The sequence below is a fragment of the Rutidosis leptorrhynchoides genome, chromosome 4, assembly GCF_046630445.1.
Source record: "Rutidosis leptorrhynchoides isolate AG116_Rl617_1_P2 chromosome 4, CSIRO_AGI_Rlap_v1, whole genome shotgun sequence".
Taxonomy (NCBI): domain Eukaryota; kingdom Viridiplantae; phylum Streptophyta; class Magnoliopsida; order Asterales; family Asteraceae; genus Rutidosis; species Rutidosis leptorrhynchoides.
This window is the reverse complement of record NC_092336.1, coordinates 384,099,568-384,118,373: the sequence shown is the minus strand read 5'-3', so window position 1 is coordinate 384,118,373 and position 18,806 is coordinate 384,099,568.

Sequence of the window (18,806 nt, the reverse complement as noted above, 5' to 3'; positions counted from 1 at the left end):
TTGAGTTTAACCATTATTTTTGGATATAGTTTCATGTTCAAAAGAAATATAATTTTCCCAGAAGAATAACTTTTAATTCAAAGGTTATCATAGTTTTTAATTATCCAACACAAAATAGCCCCTGGTTTTACTACGATGGCGTATGTCCAGTTTTACGGTGTTCTTCGTGTTTCCAAGTTTTAAATTATTAAGTTAGCATATCATCTAGATATAAAATATGTGTTTAGTTGATTTTAAAAGTTAAGTTAGAAGGATTAACTTTATTTGCGAACAAGTTTAGAATCAACTAAACTATGTTCTAGTGATTACAAGTTTAAATCTTCGAATAAGATAGTTATATATATATGAATAGAATGATGTTATGAACATCATTGCTACCTCAAGTATAGTAGGTAAGCCTACTGGAAATGATGAAGAAATAACTTGAGCTTCAATGGATCTTTGATGGCTTAGAAGTTCTTGAAGCAGAATCATGACACGAAAACAAGTTCAAGTAAGATTACTACTTGAATTAAGATAGTTATAGTTGTAGAAATTGAATCAAAGTTTGAATATGAGTATTACCTTGAATTAGAGAGATAACCTACTGTAAATAACAAAGGTTTCTTGATCTTAGATAATTACTTGGAATGGATTTGAAAGCTTGGAAGTAGACTTGCAAACTTAAAAGTGCTCTTGAGTAGTTGTTTTGTTTGTTATTTTATGTATGGATTATGAACTAGATTGAGCTAGATTTTAATGAAGATGATGAAGAACACTTAGAACATCAAGAGAGAACTTGAGAGAGATGTGTTTGATGCATGGAAGTTTCAAAATGGAAGTGTTTGTGGTGATGCCAAATTCACGTGAATATGGAGTCAATATATGCTCCATTTAGTTTGTATTTTTGTTAGATATTTCATGCTAGTTGACAAATGATAGATCCCACATGTTTAGGTGACTCATTAAGGCTGCTAAGAGCTGATCATTGAAGTGTAAATACCAATAGTATTGTAAGACCCGAATATTTCCTTGTTCATATGTGCATTTAGGTTGAATGAATTGTGGGGTTTCTTTGTATATTTTAAAAAAAGAGAAAGGAATGTTGCCCAGGCAATCTGCGCGTCGCGCAGTATTATGGCGCGCCGCGCCATTACGGGCTGACAGCCTAACTCTTGCTTTTAAATTAGATATTTTAAGGGCTTTTTGGTAAATTCACATGGGACCTGACTTTAAGGCTTGGGATCAGTTGTTGGAGTCTCATTAACTCCATTTCCATCTACTTCAACCTCATCCATTCAATTCTAGAGAGAGAGTAAGATCCTAGTGTGAGAAAACTCATTTTGGAGAAGAAGAAGAAGGAATCTTGCTTAAGCTCAAGTTACAAAGTTGTTCATCTACTTCCTAGCTACATTTTGAGTGTAGTGGTATGCTTTAATATTAATTTCCTTGTTTAATTTGATTAAGGGTTAGGGTTTGGGGTAGATGATGAACTTAAAACCCATTTGTGGGTGAATTGGGTGTTTTGGGTGAAATTGGGTCATGTAGACTCAAAGATGACTAACTAGGATTTTCAAAGTGTTAGATTGATGTTTATGAACTTAAATTAGTTAGTAAATCGCTAGCACACCAATATTTATGTAAGTGGGCGTTGTGTGGGTTAGTGAATGACCTGAAATGGGGGTGTTGACCTTAAATTGGTCAAATGGGTCAAAATGGATCTAAGTTAGTTAATGTTTGTGATTAATGCATAAACCTTGTGTTGAAGTGTGTTTTAAACCTATTGGCTAATATTAGGGTTTTGGTGTGAGTTGTCCCGATTTTAGGGTAAGTGCCCAAATGGGTCAAAATGACTTAGTAATGGTGAGTGTTGTGAGTTTGACCTACTTGAATGGTTGATTGATTATATATACATTATAATAGGTGCATTAACTTGAATATTCAAGCTTGGTTTATTGATTCACTGAAGGCGTAAGGTGAGTGGAATAAGTATACATGTACGTATATGATGTGTTTACTTGTAGAAATGGATATGTGTTGTCCAAGTTAGTGATATATGCGTTGTACACTAACGGTTTTAAGAACAGATATATGTTGTCCAATTTAGTGTTATATGTGTTGTACACTAATGGTTTATGAATGGATACGTGTTGTCCAATTTAGTGTTATATGTGTTGTACACTAACGATTTTATAAACGGATATGTGTTGTCCAAGGGTTAGTGATATATGTGTTGTGCACTAACGATTGTTATGAACACCGATGGGAAATTTGAGTACCATTCCTATTACGATTGGTTAACCATGGTTGTATGAATTGTGTATTAGCATATTTAATTACGAACTATATGCTTTTGTTATTGCTAGCTCAATGTGAATTGCGGTTATTGGTATATGCATAATGCTTTGCATGGTTGTCGAATTGCTAGCTTGTGTACGGTATTGTGTAAGTTTTTGTAAGTAGATATATTATATATGTATATGTATAATTATTGCATTCACTAAGCTTTGCTTACCCTCTTGTTGTTTACCATTTTATAGGTTCGGTTGTGGACAAGGGTAAGGGCATTATTTTGGAATAGAGTTCTCGCCTTGTTGATAGGGGATGCCTTTTGGAAGTGTTAGCTTCTTGGAGTTTGACCGAGACTTCGGTAGTTTAACCCCAAACACCATGCTCGTTGAGTTGTTTGGCATTTAAACTTCTGGTGGTCGAAACTCGTGATTATGTATTAAACTTGTAATTTGGGTCGTGTGGGCCCGCTTTGTAAAACTCATTTTATGTTTGAATCTTGTTAGTTTTACATGTTTGAATATGTGGTTAAAAGCGTTTTGTCTAATTATGTCGGGAAGTGGCCGATCTTTTTCGCAAAAATGGAAAAATGCGACAGACCGTTTTGGTGCGCCGCGCCATTAGCTGAACAGAGAAATAATTTTTTTTTTTTGTGACATTTTAAGCGGGTTTGTTCGTGGTTTGGTTTGGGTTGTTTCAAGTGGTATCAGAGCATGGTCTAAGGGATTTAGGCGACTTGAGATAGGTGCCTAGACTTAGACTTTATTGTGTGTACGCTTTATGCGGGACTTGTAGGACTTTGGGTCTAATCGGGAATTGTTAGTACTTTGGTTTATGTGAACTAACCTTGTGCTAATGGTTTTGTGTTGTGTTTAGCAATCATCAAGCGAGATGGACGTGGTACTAGCAAGTTAATGCGACGTGCTCGCGTAACAATGATTAGCTACCGTTGTTACGGGTGCAAATCGTGTCAAACAAGTAATGTACGATGATTGTCGAGCAAGATGGAGTAGTGTGGTGTATATGTATATACATATGTGTTAAGTCCTTTCGTTTCGTTGTTTAAATCTTTTCCTTTTTATAGAATGAAGATGAGAAATAGACACGACACCAATGATGGAAGTACGAGTGAGGACGTTGAGTTCATGGCCAAAGTTGAGGCCATCTTTAAATGCCAAAAGGCGGAGTTCCTCGAGGATGTTAAGAAAATGTTTCTAGATACGATTGACGAGCAATTAGTCTATGTAGTCAAGGAGCAAGTGAAGGCCGTTCTTCAAGAGGATAATGTGGGGAGACGGGACTTCTTCTATAAGAATTTCAAGGACTCTCAACCTCCCACCTTCGATGGTGAACGGGACCCACTTAAGAGTGCCCGTTGGATCTCCGATATGGAGGGGGCTTTTCGTACGTGTGAATGCCCTCTTGATAAAAAGACGAGATATGGTTGTAGCATGTTAAGAGGTGATGCTAAATTGTGGTGGGACGCGAAGATCCGACTTTAGGGCGAAGAACAATGCATGGAGTTCACATGGGATGAATTCAAGGCGGAGTTTTTTGATGAATACCGAACTTCGGCCGATCTTACAAGGCTTAAGGATGAACTACGTTCCTTGGGGCAAGGGTCGATGGATTTGAACACTCTCAAATCCGTGTTTTTTTCCAAGACCCAATTTTGCCCGGAGTATGTCGGGAATGATAAAACGTTGAAAGAAGATTTCTATCGAATCTTGAATGATAACTATCAAGAGAAAATTAGTGTGAACGTGGTGAAGAGCTTTGATGAATTGTTCAATATGGCGAAGGGTTTTGAAGCGCTTGTGTTGAGAAAGAGTAGTTTTACTTTTGGAAAGAGGAAGTTCGAGAATTTGAGTCAATCTAGCTTTTCTAACAAAAAGAACAAGAAGGGCTCCGAAAGTGTTAATAGCGTGAAGAAAGGTGGCTCCGGTGATCATGTACCCACTTGCTATACTTGTGGGAAAAAAGGTCACATCTCTCGTGATTGCCCCAACTCACCTTCCACACCCAAATTTACTTGTTTCAATTGTGGTAAAGAAGGGCACAAGAGGCCCGAGTGTCCCGAGTTGCGCAATGATAATGTTAAGCGGTTAGAAAAGGCGGTGGGTACGGCTAGAGGTCGAAATTATTTGATGACCAATGACGAAGCCAAACAATCGAATGAAGTTGTTTCAGGTACTTTTATGGTTAACTCTAATCCGACAAGGATCCTATTTGATAGCGGTACAAATTTGTCGTTTGTATCTCCAAAATTTGTGCCTAGACTTAATAGACCGTTAGCTAAGTTAAGTCATCCGGTAGAAGTCGAAATAGCGGACGGTAAGACGGTGCTGGTGGTTGATGTGTGTAAAAATTGTGATGTCGTTTTTGGTGCCGAAAACTTTAAGATTGATCTTATCCCGATGACTTTGGGCGATTTCGACATCGTTGTTGGTATGGATTGGCTCGATCATAATAGAGCCGATATTGCATGCCATGAAAAATTTATTCGTGTAAAGGCCTCAAGTGGGGAAGAGTTAATTATTCACGGTGATAAGCGTAGAAGACTTGTGCCGATATGTTCTTTTGCACGGGCACGTCGTTTTCTTGTTAGTGGTGGCATGGCTTTTCTTGCCCATGTCGTTGATACTCATGATGAGCCACCACCTATTCGTGAAATTTCGGTGGTTAGTGAATTCGAAGACGTTTTTCTGGACGAGTTACCGGGTGTTCCGGCGAAAAGACAAGTTGGATTTCGCATTGAGTTGGTTCCGGGAGCTACTCCCATTGCTAAAACTCCTTATCGTTTAGCGCCGACGGAAATGCAAGAATTGTTAAATCAAATCCAAGAGTTGCTTGAAAAGGGTTTTATCCGACCTAGTGCTTCGCTATGGGGCGCTCCATTTTTATTTGTGAAGAAGAAGGATGGTAGTATGCGGATGTGCATTGATTACCGGGAGTTGAATAAAGTGACGATCAAGAATCGTTATCCATTGCCTCGGATCGACTATTTGTTTGACCAACTCCAAGGTGCGACGTATTTCTCGAAGATTGACCTACGGTCCGGCTATCACCAAATGCGAGTCCGTGAGGAAGATATTGAGAAAACGACTTTTCGAACGCGTTATGGGCATTTTGAGTTTGTAGTTATGCCTTTTGGTCTTACGAATGCATCGGAGGCATTCATGGACCTTTTGAACCGAGTGTGCCAACCTATGTTGGACAAGTCGGTAATTGTGTTCATCGACGATATACTTGTTTATTCGAAGAGTATGAACGAACATGAACGTCATTTGCGGGAGGTTTTGAAGACATTACAAAAGGAGAAGTTGTATGCTAAGTTCTTCAAATGTGAATTTTGGCTAAGGGAGGTTCAATTCCTTGGCCACATTGTGAACAAAGACGGTACTCAAGTAATTCGGGGAAGATTGAGACGGTGAAGAGTTGGAGACAACCGACTACGCCTACGGAGGTCCGAAGTTTTCTCGGATTGGCCGGTTATTATCGTTGATTTATCCAAGACTTTTCTAAGATCGCTTCTTCGTTGACGAAATTTACGAGGAAGAACGCGAGGTTTGTGTGGGAGAACGAGCAAGAAATTGCTTTTCAATTGTTAAAGGAGAAGTTGTGTCAAGCTCTGGTGTTAGTTTTGCTGGAAGGGGTGGAAGACATGACGGTTTATTGTGATGCTTCGCTAAATGGGCTCGGGTGTTTTCTAATGCAAAGAGGTAAAGTCATCGCTTATGCCTCTCGACAATTAAAGGAACACGAAACGAGATATTCGACTCACGATCTTGAGTTGGCGGCGGTGGTGCATGCATTGAAAATTTGGCGCCATTACTTGTATGGTGTCAAGAGTACAATTTATTCGGATCATAAGAGTTTGAAACATCTCTTTAATCAACGAGATTTGAATTATAGTCAACGTAGGTGGATGGATGTGGTGAAAGATTTCGATTGTGAACTACTTTATCATCCGGGCAAGGCAAATGTGGTCGCGGATGCATTAAGTCGAAAGTGTCATCACCCGGCGTTACGATTAGGATTGTTACATATGATTATTACTAACGATTTTCTTGAAAAACTTGGTGTGGTTCAAATAGAGGCTTACGTTCATAACAAGCATGCGAAATGAATAGTGGGACAATCGGAATTCATTACTATGGGTTCGCGTGGTTTGTTGTCTTTTCAAGGAAGAGTGTGGGTGCCTAAGATGGGTGATTATAGACAAGTGCTACTTGATGAAGCACATAAGTCAACATAATCCATTCATCCGGGCGCGACGAAAATGTATCTTGACTTAAAGAAATATTATTGGTGGCCGGGCATGAAACGTGATGTTGTAAAGTACGTTGAGCAATGCGTCACGTGTTTGCAAGTTAAGACCGAGCACCAAAAGCCGTATGGTAAGTTACAACCGTTAGAAATCCCGAAGTGGAAATGGGAGCACATTACCATGGATTTCATCACAAAGTTACCTAAAACGGCGAGAACCCAATTTGATTCGATTTGGGTGATAGTTGATCGATTGACGAAAACTGCTTTGTTTCTTCCCATTCGGGAAGCGATATCGTCGGAGATCTTGGCTAAGTTGTTTATCAAGGAAGTCATCTCTCGACACGGTGTTCCTATATCTATTATTTCTGATCGAGATACCCGTTTTACATCTCGGTTTTGGGAAAAGTTTAATGAAGATATGGGTACGCAATTGAAATTGAGCATGGCGTATCATCCTCAAATGGACGGTCAAACCGAACGTACGAATCAAACTTTGGAGGATATGTTACGGGCGTGTATTATTGATTTTGGTGGTAGTTGGGACGAGCACTTACCTCTGGTGGAATTCTCGTACAATAATAGTTATCATACTAGTATCGGGATGCTGCCATATTAGATGCTTTATGGGCGTAGGTGTCGAACCCCGATTTGTTAGGGTGAAGTGGGTCAAAAGGAAATCGGGAGTACCGATTTGGTGTTAGAGACGAATAGCAAGATTGATATGATTCGAGAGCATTTGAAAAAGGCTCAAGATAGGCAAAAGTCGTATGCCGACAAACGTAGATGAACGATCGAATTTCAAGAAGGTGACATGGTGATGCTTAAGGTTTCGCCATGGAAAGGTATTATTCGATTTCAAAAACGGGAAAAGTTAGCTCCTCGGTTTATTGGGCCATTTAAGGTTTTAGCTCGTGTTGGTGAAGTTGCGTATCGTTTGGAATTACCCGAAGAGCTTGCGGGGATACATAATACATTTCATGTTTCCCATCTCCGTAAGTGTCTTGCGGATGATTCATCTTGGGTGCCATTAGACGAGACTGAGCTAAATAATAAGTTGGAGTATATTGAGGAGCCGATTGCTATACTTGATGAGAAGGTCAAAAGGTTGAGATATAAAGAGGTTAGGACCTTTAAAGTTCAATGGCGTTGTAGTAAAGGTTTCGAATTTACGTGGGAGCCCGAAGAGTTCGTGTTGGTTTATCTTCCCTCTTGTCATGCGGCTTGGATCGCGAGGACGCGTTCCGATTCAAGTGGGGGAGAGTTGTAAGACCCGAATATTTCCTTGTTCATATGTGCATTTAGGTTGAATGAATTGTGGGGTTTCTTTGTATATTTAAAAAAAATAATGGAATGCTGCCCAGGCTATCTGCGACCCGCGCAGTATTATAGCGCGCATCGCCATTACGGGCTAACAGCCCAACTCTTGCTTTTAAATTAGATATTTTAAGGTCTTTTTGGTAAATTCACATGGGACCCGACTTTAAGGCTTGGGATCATTTGTTGTAGTCTCATTAACTCCATTTCCATCTACTTCCACCTCATCCATTCAATTCTAGAGAGAGAGTAAGATCCTAGTGTGAGAAAACTCATTTTGGAGAAGAAGAAGAAGGAATCCTGCTTAAGCTCAAGTTATAAAATTGTTCATCTACTTCCTAGCTACATTTTGAGTGTAGTGGTATGCTTTAATCTTAATTTCCTTGTTTAATTTGGTTAAGGGTTAGGGTTTGGGGTAGATGATGAACTTAAAACCCATTTGTGGGTGAATTGGGTGTTTTGGGTGAAATTGGGTCATGTAGACTCAAAGATGACTAACTAGGGTTTTCAAAGTGTTAGATTGATGTTTATGAACTTAAATTAGTTAGTAAATCGCTAGCACACCTATATTTATGTAAGTGGGCGTTGTGTGGGTTAGTGAATGACCTGAAATGGGGGTGTTGACCTTAAATTGGTCAAATGGGTCAAAATGGATCTAAGTTAGTTAATGTTTGTGATTAATTCATAAACCTTGTGTTGAAGTGTGTTTTAAACCTATCTTAGCTAATATTAGGGTTTTGGTGTGAGTTGACCCGATTTTAGAGTAAGTGCCCAAATGGGTCAAAATGACTTAGTAATGGTGAGTGTTGTGAGTTTGGCCTACTTGAATGGTTGATTGATTATATGTACATTATAATAGGTGCGTTACCTTGAAGATTCAAGCTTGGTTTATTGATTCACCGAAGGCGTAAGGTGAATGGAATAAGTATACATGTACGTATATGATGTGTTTACTTGTAGAAATGGATATGTGTTGTCCAAGTTAGTGATATATGCGTTGTACGCTAACGGTTTTAAGAACGGGTATATGTTATCCAATTTAGTGTTATATGTGTTGTACACTAATGGTTTATGAATGGATATGTGTTGTCCAATTTAGTGTTATATGTGTTGTACACTAACGATTTTATAAACGAATATGTGTTGTCCAAGGGTTAGTGATATATGTGTTGTGCACTAACGGTTGTTATGAACACCGATGGGAAATTTGAGTACCATTCCTATTACGATTGGTTAACCATGGTTGTATGAATTGTGTATTAGCATATTTAATTATGAACTATATGCTTTTGTTATTGCTAGCTCAATGTGAATTACGGTTATTGGTATATGTATAATGTTTTGCATGGTTGTCGAATTGCTAGCTTGTGTACGGTATTGTGTAAGTGTTTGCAAGTAGATATATTATATATGTATATGTATAATTATTGCATTCACTAAACTTTGCTTACCCTCTCATTGTTTACCATTTTATAGGTTCGGTTGTGGACAAGGGTAAGGGCATTATTTTGGAATAGAGTTCCCGCCTTGTTGATAGGGGATGCCTTTTGGAAGTGTTAGCTTCTTGAAGTTTGACCGAGACTTGGGTAGTTTAACCCCAAACACCACGCTCGTTGAGTCGTTTGGCATTTAAACTTTGGTGGTCGAAACTCGTGATTATGTATTAAACTTGTAATTTGGGTCGTGTGGGCCCCGCTTTATAAAACTTATTTTATGTTTGAATCGTGTTGGTTTTACATTTTTGAATATGTGGTTAAAAGCATTTTGTCTAATTATATCGGGAAGTGGCCGATCTTTTTCGCAAAAATGGAAAAATGGGATAGACCGTTTTGGCGCACCGCGCCATTAGCTGATCAGAGAAATATTTTTTTTTTTGTGACATTTTAAGCGGGTTTGTTCGTGGTTTGGTTTGGGTTGTTTCAAGTATATACATCTAGGAGCTGTGTATTGTACGAGTACGAATACGGGCGTATATGAGTAGAATTGTTGATGAAAATGAATGAGTATGTAATTGTAAGCATTTTTGTTAAATAGAAGTACTTTGATATGTGTCTTAAAGTCTTTCAAAAGTGTATTGATACATCTTAATACACTACATGTATATACATTTTAACTGAGTCGTTAGTCGTTACATGTACGTGTTGTTTTGGAACCTTTAAGTTAACGATTTCGTTAAATGTAATTAATCCCTTTGTTATTATATCTAATTAGATGTTAAATTATTACATTATTATGATAACATGATGTACTAATATATCTTAATATGATATATAAACATTAAAACGTTATTACAACGATAATCGTTACGTATAGATATCGTTTTGAATTTCTTAAGTTAGTAGTCTTGTTTTATGTATAAGGTTCATTATTAATATACATAATGAGATACTTTAATTATCATTTCATCATGTTAAACATATATATATGTTCATATATATAATAACATGTATATGCAAGATATAACGTTCGTGAATCATCGGACAAGCTGGGTGGTCAAACGTTAACACAAAATCCGTTTCAATTAATCAAGTCTTAACAATTTTGATTGCTTAACATGTGTAAGACCCAAATATTTATTGTACATAATGTATTTAAGGTGTACGATGTGTGAATGGAGTGTGCACAGCATGTAGGTGTTGCTTGCTCGACCGTCGAAGAATACTGGACGTTGTTTGAGGTACAAGGTGTGTACGTACCATTTCAACCCTAAATAAAGTTTGAGTTGATGTTTCAAAGCCTTACCATTGGATAGAATATCTTATTACATTTCCAATGATATTTGATTCATCGAAAACGGAGCTACGGTCAAAAAGTTATGGCCAAAACAAGAAACTGAAAACTGACCTGAAGGTTGGAGCGGCGCTCCACCTTTCGGTGCGGCGCGCCGAACCCGTCTGATGCAATTTTCAGCCTTTTTAAAAGGTCTAAATGAAGGGTATTTGGGTAATTTCACTTGGGGCCGGATTTGTGAGCCATATTAGCTGGTTTGGATCAGTTTTGGATCATTTTCACATCCATTCATCACTCCCAACTATCTAGAGAGAGAGAGAGAGAGATTCTAGAGAGAGATTTGGGGTTTTGGAGAAGAAGGAGGCCGTTTGGATCAAAAGCTCGGGTTCTAAAGTTGTTCCTCTCGTTCTTGGCTACGCGGTGATAGTATTGGTAAGCTCAAACTCCGAATTTCATCTATTTGATTTGATATTCAAGTTAGGGTTTGGGTTAGTTTGATGAAAAACCCTTTTAGATGATGAAATGGGTTTAGTGATGCTAGTAATTGGGTTTATTGTTAATTGTTGGTGGATTTTGGGTTGGTGAACTAATTGGCCATGTTTAGGACTTGAAATTGAGTTTAATCACTTAAGTTAGTGATTATGGAAGTATTGAAACCCATTTAAGGTTATTTGGTTGACTAATTGTGACTTTGGGTCAAATTAGGGTTTGGTGGTGATTATGACCCATTTGGCGATTTAATGAGGTTTATAAACTTAAAATGGATTAAGTTGAAGTATTAAACCGAGTTAAATGTGTTTTGGTGTTAAAACTTGTAAATGGTGAGATTTTGACTTAATGGGTCAAAACTAGGGTTTTAGTGTCAAAATGGGTATGACGAGTGTTTAACACTTGAGTTCGGGTTTAATTGGCGTATTAGGACCATTCTCACTTGTGTTAGTGATTATTGGTTAGTTTTGGGCACGGTTTGTGCTTGGAAGTGCATTTGGGTCGAAATTACACTAAGTGACGAATTGGGTTGATTTGTAAATCCACTCTAAGTGTATTGTTGTAATTGTGATAATGGAATAGGTACTTTCCATTGGCGAGTTGCGGATTACTTGGAAGCATTCTTCAAGATTTCAAGGTGAGTGATAATATCCTATGTACATATGTATGTGTAGGATGGGTGCGGGTCGGGTGAAGTGATTCTCGGCTATAGAGCTCACTTCACATATAGATGGATTTGATGGACTTTTGTATGAGTCCAATTGGCACGGTTGTGCGTTTTGGTTGACCATCTTTGGCGAAGTACGCGTTCGCGTGTACATTATCACACGTGGTTGTGATGTGGTTGATATAACCCCAATGGTGAAGGGTATAATATTGAGAAGTGAATCGCGTGTGTATTCGGATTCACGATGACGCATGTGGTTTCGGTCATCTTATTGTATTGTGGAAATGAATCTCGTGTAGTTCGGATTCATGGTGACTCGTGTAGTTCGGTCATCTTATTGAGGTAGTAATCTCGTGTGGTTTCGGATTACTAAGGCTCGTGTAGTTCGGCCAACCTCGATGTTGTGAAGATAGTAATCTCGTGTGGTTTCGGATTACTAAGGCTCGTGTAGTTCGGCCAATCTTCATTGTGGTATTTGGTTCTCGGTATTGGGTTAAGGTGTTAACCTTGTTCGTTTATATTGTTATATATTAATGTATTGTTGTGTTGTAGCTAACCCTCCGGGTGTAGCTATTTGGCGTTGTTCACATCGTCGTTGGTGAACTTATATTGTTGTTGTATCTTTAGCTCGTTGCTTAGAGATCGTACGGTATGCTTAGTGTAGTGCCTTATATGGATGCCTCGGTATGCGGTATTTGTTATTTTGTGGCGTGTCCATTTTATACATATATATGTATGTAGTATATTATCATTCACTAAGCGTTAGCTTACCTTCTCGTTGTTGACTCTTTTTTTATAGATTGCATGCGGAGGGTGGCTCGGGTAAGCGCGGGGACTAGAAGACTTGCATAGTTTCTTTAGAGACTTGCTTTTGGATTTATTAGGATTGGGTAGCGTATCCCCAATCGCCATGCTCGGCTTTGTTTTGTATTAAAAGTCTTATGGTCGAAAATTGTATTTTGGTACTTAAGGGGTAATTTGGGTCAATGTGGGCTCCGCTTCGTAAACTAAATTTTATTAATGGAACGCGCTAGTTTTCATATATTGAACATGCGGTTAAAAGCGTTTTGTCTAAATACGTCGGGAACTAGTCAAACATTTTCGCATTTAAGAACTTTTTGGACAGTCCACTTTGGTGCGCCGCGCGGCCTATATATGGCGCGCCGCGCAACATGCTGTTCAGGAAATTTTTTTTATTTTGCTGTTTTCACGTGGTTTTGTCGTTGGATGGTTTGGGTTATTACAACATGTTGGAAACATTTATTCATGTAAATATTAATCTCATATAATATATAATCATGGAAAAGTTCGGGTCACTACAGTAGACGACGACGATTTTCTTCTCTTATTAGATGACTTTGATTTGATGAATCAGTATCCGTGGGGTTCCTACATATAGAGCATAACTTATAATTCCTTGCATCACGTGTTATTAAATCATAAAGACAGTATAGAAGACAAGAACTGGAAGAGCATTATGACATACCATTTGAGCGGATTTTGTTGGGCGTTTAAGGTAGAAAGTTTCAAGTTATTTATATAAAATTTAAATTATATAAACTAATAAGTATTGGTTAAAATATATTGACATTTTTTTTAAAGATGTGGATATGGGAGGCATACAATAGGCGGATAGAATCACACGCTTACAAGCCGGAGAGTGATGGCATCCCACGTGGCATCCAATAGAGAAGGAAGAAGAAGTGTATGACATGGCCTGAGTACGTTGAGTTGATGCGACTCCCGGTTAGTGCTTTTGTTAAAAGAAGTTTGAACAGAATCTGCACTTCCAGTAGACTGTCATTTGCTAGTTAGTCAACTGCAGACTGCCTTGTAAATTTCAATCTACTACCTTGTTGTTGGTGTCGACTAGTACTGCAGTTTCATTTTTTTATTTTTTATTTATAAATGTATTGTGTATATAGTATAAGGAGAGTAGTCCCGCATATTTAAACCATTGTTTTTTTAGGAGCATATCCCTGAAGATGAAAAACCACTTTGTATTTTGAGACCCACACGAAAAGAGTCTGAATGTGATTGGTGGTTAGTTAGTAAAAGTTTTTTTGAGAACCCTGAGACTGAAGTCCCAATCATTAGAGGTGGTGATCGAAATACCAAACATGACCTGTCAAACAAGGAGTCGATGGATATGATAACAAAACTGATGAAGAGGTTAGATGATCATGAAGAGAAAACTGCTTCAAAGATTAGAAGGTTAGAAGAAGCTAGAGAAGAAGATGCTAAAAAAATAAAAATTTTAGAAGAAGCAGGAGCAGAAGATGCTAAAACTATAATGGGGCTTCAATGTGCGATAACTGACCTTCAGAAAGCTGGTAAAACTAGAGAGGTTGAGGTAACCATATATATACTTCACGGTTATTCTTTTATTCATGTTGTTGACTTATATTGACTGAATTGACTGTCGAATATTTAACTGTATTAAGTTATATTAGTAGGTTAAACATAATTTATTCTATTTTATTGTATATGATGATGGTGATTTGAATGCGGTTGATGGTGACTTCAATGATGATGAGGAAGATGTCATTACGGGATGGGTGTCAGACACAGAAGTGTTAGTAAATCATATGATAGATTTTTCAAAAGAAAAAGGTATGAAAGTAGCCTCTCCGGTTATTTAGAGGAAAAGCATAAGGGATCGACGGGTTGCCAAATATGGGAAGTCACCTTTCCTTACACCAAAACAAATTAAGAAACTTGGTAAAAAGGGTGGCATAGCCGGTAAAGAAATGGTTGACATAGACGAAAATCAAAAGGTTGACTTACCACATAAAAAATATGCGGTAACACAATACCGTAAGAAGAGAGAAAAACTTTCGGAAGTTAGTGAGAGAGTGATACTTGAAGTTGTTGATGATCTAATTCACACTAATGGATTGATATATCCCGCGCCTCCCGCATATCTTGATGAAAGGGAATTGGAAGGCCCTACGACGCCGGAAGAGATGAACGATCCAAATTACGAGTGCCTTTCTATTTTTGTTCGGATTGATAATGGATTTATATACATCACACATGAGTTTTGGGGGCGGATATACTATAAATTTGAAGGTGGTTGGCTAGATAATTATGTAAGAATTTCCAAACTTTATCTTTATAATTGATTAAGTTATGGTATGTATTCATATTTGTATTTTGACTAACTATGTTTATTTGCATAATATAGATGGCTGGGTATGTATGTTGTTGTGGTGGAGGAAGCGGATAGATGATATGGTGTCTCAGTTCACACATAACCATAAAAGGTGTGCGATCATGCCGGTGGGCTTTTTGGGAAGGATGAGGTCGTTTTGTTCGGCTAGAGCACTAAACCCAAATCAAACCAACAAAAAAATCACATCTTATGCTGATGGTACGAACGTCCTTTTCCCACCTTAGTCTCAGTGTGGGAAGGTGAGTTGTAAATTGTTACTTTGGTACAAAATTGATACAAAATTTATAAATTGGCGGTTTCTGCAGGTGCAGTAGACAGTGAGAACAAAGCAGTAGACAGACATTTACAAGGTAGTCAAATGTCTACTGCCTTGTTGTTACTGTCTACTACCTTATTGTTGCTGTATGCTGTCTTGTTAGTGTCTACTTCCATGTTTTTACTGTCTACTGTTTTTGTTTTATAATATTTCGGACTTTTTGATGCTAGGTACTATTCCCAACACTGTTACAAGATGCCTCGCACTGGGTGCTTATTGTTCTTGACCTGAACGACTTCAAAGTCGTTGTTTATGATAGTTTCATAAAGCATAACTATCGTTGGGCCCGCAATTATTGGGTTAAAGAGTTGGGCAAGTGTCTTCCTGAGTTCGTGAGAGCTATTAACTATAGTCCTGCCCCCGAGGTCCAAATGCCATCTTTGACGACCCGGGAATTTCTGACCAAATTTAAACTTAAATTCTTTATATAGTTCTGACACGATAAGCAAAGTCTGTAAAGTTGAGTCTCAAAAAGTTTGAACTGTTTCATATATTCAATTGACCTTCGACCGCTCTCGACGATTCACGAACAATTAAGTGTAAATAGATATGTGTGTATGTATATATAAATGATAATTAGAAATATAATTTGAAATATTTTATGTTGTTATTATTTAAGTAAAATAAAATAAAAATAGCATATCATAATAATTATTATTTAAAAACATAGATATATATATAAATAATGTATATTAAAAATAGATATTAAATGGCTGTAATACTCGTTTGATATTTCGATTGATATTAAGAAAGTTAAATTTAAACTTATATGATTTTAAAATAAACGGTGATCCAAAAATGAGTTTTATAAATTTTAGGATTATTAATAATATATTTAGAAGTTGTTTGTCAAATTTTAAAACTTTTTATATTTTACTTGGGGGTTGGGAGTGAATAATTAATGTAATTTTTATTTAATAAATTATAATTGAATTTTATACCATAATGACCAAAATAAATAAATATAGTTAATTTAAAAATATGGGATTTTTCTGTAAACAATTATCCGCCACTGATTAACAACGGAGTACAATACACTATCCGTGTAAACTGTCGCCACAAGAATAATAAGAATGGGACTAATCATTCACGGGAATTAAATTAAAAATTGTGTTGCTTTTGTTCTTTCACTAACAACCACATGGCATATATATATATATATATATATATATATATATATATATATATATATATATATATATATATATATATATATATATATATATATATCTTATACATATTCATGTAGGATAGCAATTCATAAACCATCTATCTATCTCGTTAATTTTTCTGTTATTGATTTCCAACTCAAACACACTCTACCTCCCCTTCATCACCACCCTAGAACTACCATTGAACCATTTTATTTTTGTTGATTGTTTCATCTTTCGTTTGTCAACCCAAACCAACAGCCACAACCCTCACCATCGAAACCCATTGGAACACCATCACCCATGAACACCACCTTAATATCACCACCTTGTTTTTCTGATTACTATTTAAATGGAGTGACAACTGAGTTCTGCATTAACAAACCACCTCCTTTGTTTTTGTTTCAAAAACACATCTCTACCCTTCACTTACATCACGGTTCACCACCATCATCATTTGCTCGGCTGCTGTTTATGTCGTCCGGTCAACAACCACAACTCACACCCTCATCACCACCATGGAAACCCCATCTTCGGACTTTCATCAACCGCCACCTCTAACCACCATCTCTTCCATTTATGTCTCTTGTTACAACAACTCACCACCATAAACGTCATTCACCATAAAGCCACCTATTACTCTAATGATTCTGTTTTCCTGTCTAAGAATCAAAGAACACCACAACCGTAGCACCATCATCAACTTACAACCCTTTCATTTCTTTGTTGCTGCTATTCGATACTTTCTGATTTTGTCAACCGTGAACCATTACATAAACCACCATCTTTCGTTGAGAACAATCACCATAACTACATCCTCACCCGCTACTAGCTATACTTCGATTCATCATTGCTGCTACTGCTTGAAAGTGCTGTTAAAACACAATTTTTTCTGCTGTTGTTATTCGGTGTAACACAACACCCACTCATACATGATAAAGATAATGTATTGAATTTAAAAATGCATTATTTTGTCAAGCTTCAAGACAAATGAATGCATATGGATTATATTAACATTAGTCGCCTACATTTGCAAACAAGTGATTCCCACTTGAGTTAAAAATGGTATAATATTCATTGCTTTTACATCTTCACCTGCTCACAATAAATTGTTAATTAATGGGGCCGTAATATTTTGTTGTGAACTAGTTATAGGATCGTAAAACTTTGATTTGATGATTGGGCTTGTAGTTTTACTGTTGGGTCATATATATTCGGTTTTCTTAGCTAGACCGAAACACAAATTTCAAATTGGATGATTATAATTGTGATTTTATGTGTAATGAAATTAAGATTAAACAATGATGATGATACAGTAATTATGAAGAATGAGGATGATGATTATGGTGAACATGAGATGATAATAATTAATGATCATGAAGATGATTATGTTGATTAATGATGATAATTACTTAGTTGTGTTTCTATTTTGGTAATATACGGAGGATGACGACATGATGATTAGATTATAATGAGGGGAGAATGATAATCGTTGATAGATAATGTGATGTATGATGAGGAATGATAGTCACGGTTTAGATTAGGATGATGTAAATGAAGATGAAACAAATAGGTATACTGTTTAGGTATTTATTCTGGTAAGATATAACAGAAAAACGAGATAGTTCATGTAACACCCTAGGCAAATCCCACATCGCCCACGGACATGAGTGATCATGGGATTATAAGGAAATACTCACGCTTAAATGACACAACACGTTTTGGGACCATAGGTTGAGCAGAAGTGTGAGTACGTTGAGGTTAAGCGTGCTCGAGCAAGAGCACTACCAGGATGGGTGACCTCCTGGGAAAGTGCTTCTCGTGCGTGGTCACCAAGAAAAAGCCGTGCGCCTACGGGCAAAGCGGACAATATTGTGGTCATGTTAAGCTGGGGTGTTACAGAATGGTATCAGAGCCACTCATGTGTTGTTGGGGGTGGTGGGGCAAACCTCATCGAGGACGATGAGTCCCCGAGAGGGGGTGAATGTAACACCCTAGGCAAATCCCACATCGCCCACGGACATGAGTGATCATGGGATTATAAGGTAATACTCACGCTTAAATGACACAACGCGTTTTGGGACCACAGGTTGAGCAGAAGTGTGAGTACGTTGAAGTTAAGCGTGCTCAGGCGAGAGCACTACCAGGATGGGTGACCTCCTGGGAAAGTGCTTCTCATGCGTGGTCACCAAGAAAAACCGTGCGCCTACGGGCAAAGCGGACAATATTGTGGTCATGTTAAGCTGGGGTGTTACAGTTCAATGGTTTGTAAGTATGGGTGTTAACCGAGAGGTCATGGGTTCGAAACTAGGCTAATATAAATTTTTTTATATAATAGAAGATGTTGTGAAAGGATTGGGCTTCAAGTGGGCCGAATAAACTCTTTGGGCTATAACAGTTTACATCGGTTTAATTATTTAAGCT